Source organism: Mixophyes fleayi, unplaced genomic scaffold (assembly GCF_038048845.1).
Source record: "Mixophyes fleayi isolate aMixFle1 unplaced genomic scaffold, aMixFle1.hap1 Scaffold_300, whole genome shotgun sequence".
Lineage (NCBI taxonomy): Eukaryota > Metazoa > Chordata > Amphibia > Anura > Limnodynastidae > Mixophyes > Mixophyes fleayi.
Window position 1 is genome coordinate 1 of NW_027447043.1, and position 5,000 is coordinate 5,000.

At 45.7% G+C, this 5,000-nt stretch overlaps 1 non-coding gene and 15 pseudogenes across 1 annotated transcript; all 16 read right to left on the reverse strand.

The window, feature by feature from the left end:
• Positions 1-241: 241 nt before the first annotated feature.
• LOC142128275 (5S ribosomal RNA) lies at positions 242-360 on the reverse strand (annotated as a pseudogene).
• A 79-nt stretch (positions 361-439) lies between these two features.
• LOC142128157 (5S ribosomal RNA) lies at positions 440-558 on the reverse strand (annotated as a pseudogene).
• An 81-nt stretch (positions 559-639) lies between these two features.
• Positions 640-758, reverse strand: LOC142128392 (5S ribosomal RNA; annotated as a pseudogene).
• Positions 759-838: 80 nt separating this feature from the next.
• LOC142128144 (5S ribosomal RNA) lies at positions 839-956 on the reverse strand (annotated as a pseudogene).
• Positions 957-1,038: 82 nt separating this feature from the next.
• LOC142128265 (5S ribosomal RNA) lies at positions 1,039-1,156 on the reverse strand (annotated as a pseudogene).
• Positions 1,157-1,587: 431 nt separating this feature from the next.
• On the reverse strand, positions 1,588-1,706 carry LOC142128383 (5S ribosomal RNA; annotated as a pseudogene).
• An 80-nt stretch (positions 1,707-1,786) lies between these two features.
• On the reverse strand, positions 1,787-1,905 carry LOC142128273 (5S ribosomal RNA; annotated as a pseudogene).
• A 74-nt stretch (positions 1,906-1,979) lies between these two features.
• LOC142128168 (5S ribosomal RNA) lies at positions 1,980-2,098 on the reverse strand (annotated as a pseudogene).
• An 80-nt stretch (positions 2,099-2,178) lies between these two features.
• LOC142128176 (5S ribosomal RNA) lies at positions 2,179-2,297 on the reverse strand (annotated as a pseudogene).
• A 631-nt stretch (positions 2,298-2,928) lies between these two features.
• On the reverse strand, positions 2,929-3,047 carry LOC142128253 (5S ribosomal RNA; annotated as a pseudogene).
• A 79-nt stretch (positions 3,048-3,126) lies between these two features.
• LOC142128160 (5S ribosomal RNA) lies at positions 3,127-3,245 on the reverse strand (annotated as a pseudogene).
• An 82-nt stretch (positions 3,246-3,327) lies between these two features.
• LOC142128227 (5S ribosomal RNA) lies at positions 3,328-3,446 on the reverse strand (annotated as a pseudogene).
• A 240-nt stretch (positions 3,447-3,686) lies between these two features.
• LOC142128274 (5S ribosomal RNA) lies at positions 3,687-3,805 on the reverse strand (annotated as a pseudogene).
• An 81-nt stretch (positions 3,806-3,886) lies between these two features.
• Positions 3,887-4,005, reverse strand: LOC142128338 (5S ribosomal RNA). Its single transcript, XR_012685598.1, has one exon. It is a non-coding gene; the product is annotated as a 5S ribosomal RNA (ribosomal RNA).
• A 74-nt stretch (positions 4,006-4,079) lies between these two features.
• Positions 4,080-4,198, reverse strand: LOC142128169 (5S ribosomal RNA; annotated as a pseudogene).
• A 631-nt stretch (positions 4,199-4,829) lies between these two features.
• Positions 4,830-4,948, reverse strand: LOC142128254 (5S ribosomal RNA; annotated as a pseudogene).
• Between the last annotated feature and the right edge of the window lie 52 nt (positions 4,949-5,000).

Genomic DNA, 5,000 nt, shown 5'->3' on the forward strand with positions numbered 1-5,000 from the left:
TCAGCATTGAAGGAAGCCGGATCAAAAGAGAAAAAAAAAAGGCCTACAGCACCTGGCAGTCCTAGGTGGTCTCCCATCCATGTACTAACTAGGCCCTGGCGCGGCTTATCTTTCAAGATCAGACGAGATTGTGCTTGTTCAAGGTGGAGTGGCTGTAGGTATTGTTTTCATATTGACCTACATCTCTTATACATCTAGAAACCAGCATTGAAGGAAGCCGGAACAAGAGAGAAGAAAAAAAGGCCTACAGCACCTGGTATTCCCAGGTGGTCTCCCATCAAAGTACTAACCAGGTCCGGCTCTGCTTAGCTTCCAAGATCAAACGAGATTGGGATTGTTCAGAGATGTGTAGCTGTAGGTATTGGTTTTGTATTGACCTACATCTCTTATAATCTCAAAACCAGCATTGAAGGAAGCCGGAACAAGAGAGAAAAAAAAAGGCCTACAGCACCTGGTATTCCCAGGTGGTCTCCCATCCAAGTACTAACCAGGCCTGGCCCTGCTTAGCTTCGAAGATCAGATGAGATTGGGCTTGTTCAGGGTGGTGTGGCTGTAGGTATTGTTTTCCTATTGACCTACATCTCTTATACATCTCAAAACCAGCATTGAAGGAAGCCGGAACAAGAGAGAAGAAAAAAAGGCCTAGAGCACCTGGTATTCGCAGGTGGTCTCCCATCCAAGTACTAACCAGGCCCGGCTCTGCTTAGCTTCCAAGATCAAACGAGATTGGGCTTGTTCAGAGATGTGTAGCTGTAGGTATTGGTTTTGTATTGACCTACATCTCTTATAATCTCAAAACCAGCATTGAAGGAAGCCGGAACAAGAGAGAAAAAAAAAAGGCCTACAGCACCTGGTATTCCCAGGTGGTCTCCCATCCAAGTACTAACCAGGCCCAGCCCTGCTTAGCTTCCAAGATCAGACGAGATTGGGCTTGTTCAGGTGGTGTGGCTGTAGGTTTTGTTTTCCTATTGACCTACATCTCTTATACATCTAAAAACAAGCATTGAAGGAAGCCGGAACAAGAGAGAAAAAAAAAAAGGCCTACAGCACCTGGTATTCCCAGGGGGTCTCCCATCCAAGTACTAACCAGCCTGGCCCTGCTTAGCTTCCAAGATCAGACGAGATTGGGCTTGTCCAGGGTGGTGTGGCTGTAGGTATTGGTTTCTTAATGACCTACATCACTTATACATTTTAAAACCAGCATTGAAGGAAGCCAGAACAAGAGAGAAAAAAAAAAAGTACTAACCAGGCCCGGACCTGCTTAGCTTTCAAGATCAGACGAGATTGGGCTTGTTCAGGGTGGTGTGGCTGTAGGTATTGGTTTCCTATTGACCTACATCTCTTATACATCTCAAAACCAGCATTGAAGGAGGTCGGAACAAGAGAGAAAAAAAAAGGGCCTACAGCACCTGGTATTCCCAGGTGGTCTCGCATCCAAGTACTAACCAACCCTGGCTCTGCTTAGCTTCCAAGATCAGGCTTGTTCAGGGTGGTGTGGCTGTATGTATTGGTTTCCTATTGACCTACATCTCTTATACATCTAAAAACCAGCATTGAAGGAAGCCGGAACAAGAGAGAAAAAAAAAAAGCCTACAGCACCTGGTATTCTCAGGTGGTCTCCCATCCAAATACTAACCAGGCCTGGCCCTGCTTAGCTTCCAAGATCAGACGAGATTGGGCTTGTTTAGAGATGTGTAGCTGTAGGTTTTTGTTTCCTATTGACCTACATCTCTTATTATCTCAAAACCAGCATTAAAGGAAGCCGGAACAAGAGAGAAAAAAAAAAGGCCTACAGCACCTGGTATTCCCAGGTGGTCTCCCATCCAAGTACTAACCAGGCACGTTGCTGCTTAGCTTCCAAGATCAGACGAGATTGGGTTTGTTCAGGGTGGTGTGGCTGTAGGTATTGTTTTCCTATTGACCTACATCTCTTATACATCTAGAAACCAGCATTGAAGGAAGCCGGAACAAGAGAAAAGAGCCTACAGCACCTGGTATTCCCAGGTGGTCTCCCATCCAAGTACTAACCAGGCCTGGCTCTGCTTAGCTTCCAAGATCAGACGAGATTGGGCTTGTTCAGGGTGGTGTGGCTGTAGGTATTGGTTTCCTATTGACCTACATCTCTTATACATCTCAAAACCAGCATTGAAGGAGGCCGGAACAAGAGAGAAAAAAAAAAGCCAACAGCACCTGGTATTTGCAGGTGGTCTCCCATCCAAGTACTAACCAGGCCCAGCCCTGCTTAGCTTCCAAGATCAGACGAGATTGGGCTTGTTCAGGGTGGTGTGGCTGTAGGTATTGATTTACTATTGACCTACATCTCTTATACATCTCAAAACCAGCATTGAAGGAAGTCGGAACAAGAGAGAAAAAAAAAAGGGCCTACAGCACCTGGTATCCCCAGGTGGTCTTGCATCCAAGTACTAACCAGGCCCGGCTCTGCTTAGCTTCCAAGATCAGGCTTGTTCAGGGTGGTGTGGCTGTAGGAATTGGTTTCCTATTGACCTACATCACTTATACATCTCAAAACCAGCATTGAAGGAAGCCAGAACAAGAAGAGAAAAAAAAAAGTACTAACCAGGCCTGGACCTGCTTAGCTTTCAAGATCAGACGAGATTGGGCTTGTTCAGGGTGTTGTGGTTGTAGGATTTGGTTTCTTTATGACCTACATCACTTATACATCTGAAAACCAGCATTGAAGGAAGCCGGATCAAAAGAGAAAAAAAAAGGCCTACAGCACCTGGCAGTCCTAGGTGGTCTCCCATCCATGTACTAACTAGGCCTGGCGCGGCTTATCTTTCAAGATCAGACGAGATTGTGCTTGTTCAAGGTGGAGTGGCTGTAGGTATTGTTTTCATATTGACCTACATCTCTTATACATCTAGAAACCAGCATTGAAGGAAGCCGGAACAAGAGAGAAGAAAAAAAGGCCTACAGCACCTGGTATTCGCAGGTGGTCTCCCATCCAAGTACTAACCAGGCCTGGCTCTGCTTAGCTTCCAAGATCAAACGAGATTGGGCTTGTTCAGAGATGTGTAGCTGTAGGTATTGGTTTTGTATTGACCTACATCTCTTATAATCTCAAAACCAGCATTGAAGGAAGCCGGAACAAGAGAGAAAAAAAAATGCCTACAGCACCTGGTATTCCCAGGTGGTCTCCCATCCAAGTACTAACCAGGCCCAGCACTGCTTAGCTTCCAAGATCAGACAAGATTGGGCTTGTTCAGGGTGGTGTGGCTGTAGGTTTTGTTTTCCTATTGACCTACATCTCTTATACATCTAAAAACAAGCATTGAAGGAAGCCGGAACAAGAGAGAAAAAAAAAAAGGCCTACAGCACCTGGTATTCCCAGGGGGTCTCCAATCCAAGTACTAACCAGGCCTGGCCCTGCTTAGCTTCCAAGATCAGACGAGATTGGGCTTGTCCAGGGTGGTGTGGCTGTAGGTATTGGTTTCTTAATGACCTACATCACTTATACATTTTAAAACCAGCATTGAAGGAAGCCAGAACAAGAGAGAAAAAAAAAAGTACTAACCAGGCCCGGACCTGCTTAGCTTTCAAGATCAGACGAGATTGGGCTTGTTCAGGGTGGTGTGGCTGTAGGTATTGGTTTCCTATTGACCTACATCTCTTATACATCTCAAAACCAGCATTAAAGGAAGCCGGAACAAGAGAGAAAAAAAAAAGGCCTACAGCACCTGGTATTCCCAGGTGGTCTCCCATCCAAGTACTAACCAGGCACGTTGCTGCTTAGCTTCCAAGATCAGACGAGATTGGGTTTGTTCAGGGTGGTGTGGCTGTAGGTATTGTTTTCCTATTGACCTACATCTCTTATACATCTAGAAACCAGCATTGAAGGAAGCCGGAACAAGAGAGAAGAAAAAAAGGCCTACAGCACCTGGTATTCACAGGTGGTCTCCCATCCAAGTACTAACCAGGCCCAGCCCTGCTTAGCTTCCAAGATCAGACGAGATTGGGCTTGTTCAGGGTGGTGTGGCTGTAGGTATTGTTTTCCTATTGACCTACATCTCTTATACATCTAGAAACCAGCATTGAAGGAAGCCGGAACAAGAGAAAAGAGCCTACAGCACCTGGTATTCCCAGGTGGTCTCCCATCCAAGTACTAACCAGGCCTGGCTCTGCTTAGCTTCCAAGATCAGACGAGATTGGGCTTGTTCAGGGTGGTGTGGCTGTAGGTATTGATTAACTATTGACCTACATCTCTTATACATCTCAAAACCAGCATTGAAGGAAGTCGGAACAAGAGAGAAAAAAAAAAGGGCCTACAGCACCTGGTATCCCCAGGTGGTCTTGCATCCAAGTACTAACCAGGCCCGGCTCTGCTTAGCTTCCAAGATCAGGCTTGTTCAGGGTGGTGTGGCTGTAGGAATTGGTTTCCTATTGACCTACATCACTTATACATCTCAAAACCAGCATTGAAGGAAGCCAGAACAAGAGAGAAAAAAAAAAAGTACTAACCAGGCCTGGACCTGCTTAGCTTTCAAGATCAGACGAGATTGGGCTTGTTCAGGGTGTTGTGGTTGTAGGATTTGGTTTCTTTATGACCTACATCACTTATACATCTGAAAACCAGCATTGAAGGAAGCCGGATCAAAAGAGAAAAAAAAAGGCCTACAGCACCTGGCAGTCCTAGGTGGTCTCCCATCCATGTACTAACTAGGCCTGGCGCGGCTTATCTTTCAAGATCAGACGAGATTGTGCTTGTTCAAGGTGGAGTGGCTGTAGGTATTGTTTTCATATTGACCTACATCTCTTATACATCTAGAAACCAGCATTGAAGGAAGCCGGAACAAGAGAGAAGAAAAAAAGGCCTACAGCACCTGGTATTCGCAGGTGGTCTCCCATCCAAGTACTAACCAGGCCTGGCTCTGCTTAGCTTCCAAGATCAAACGAGATTGGGCTTGTTCAGAGATGTGTAGCTGTAGGTATTGGTTTTGTATTGACCTACATCTCTTATAATCTCAAAACCAGCATTGAAG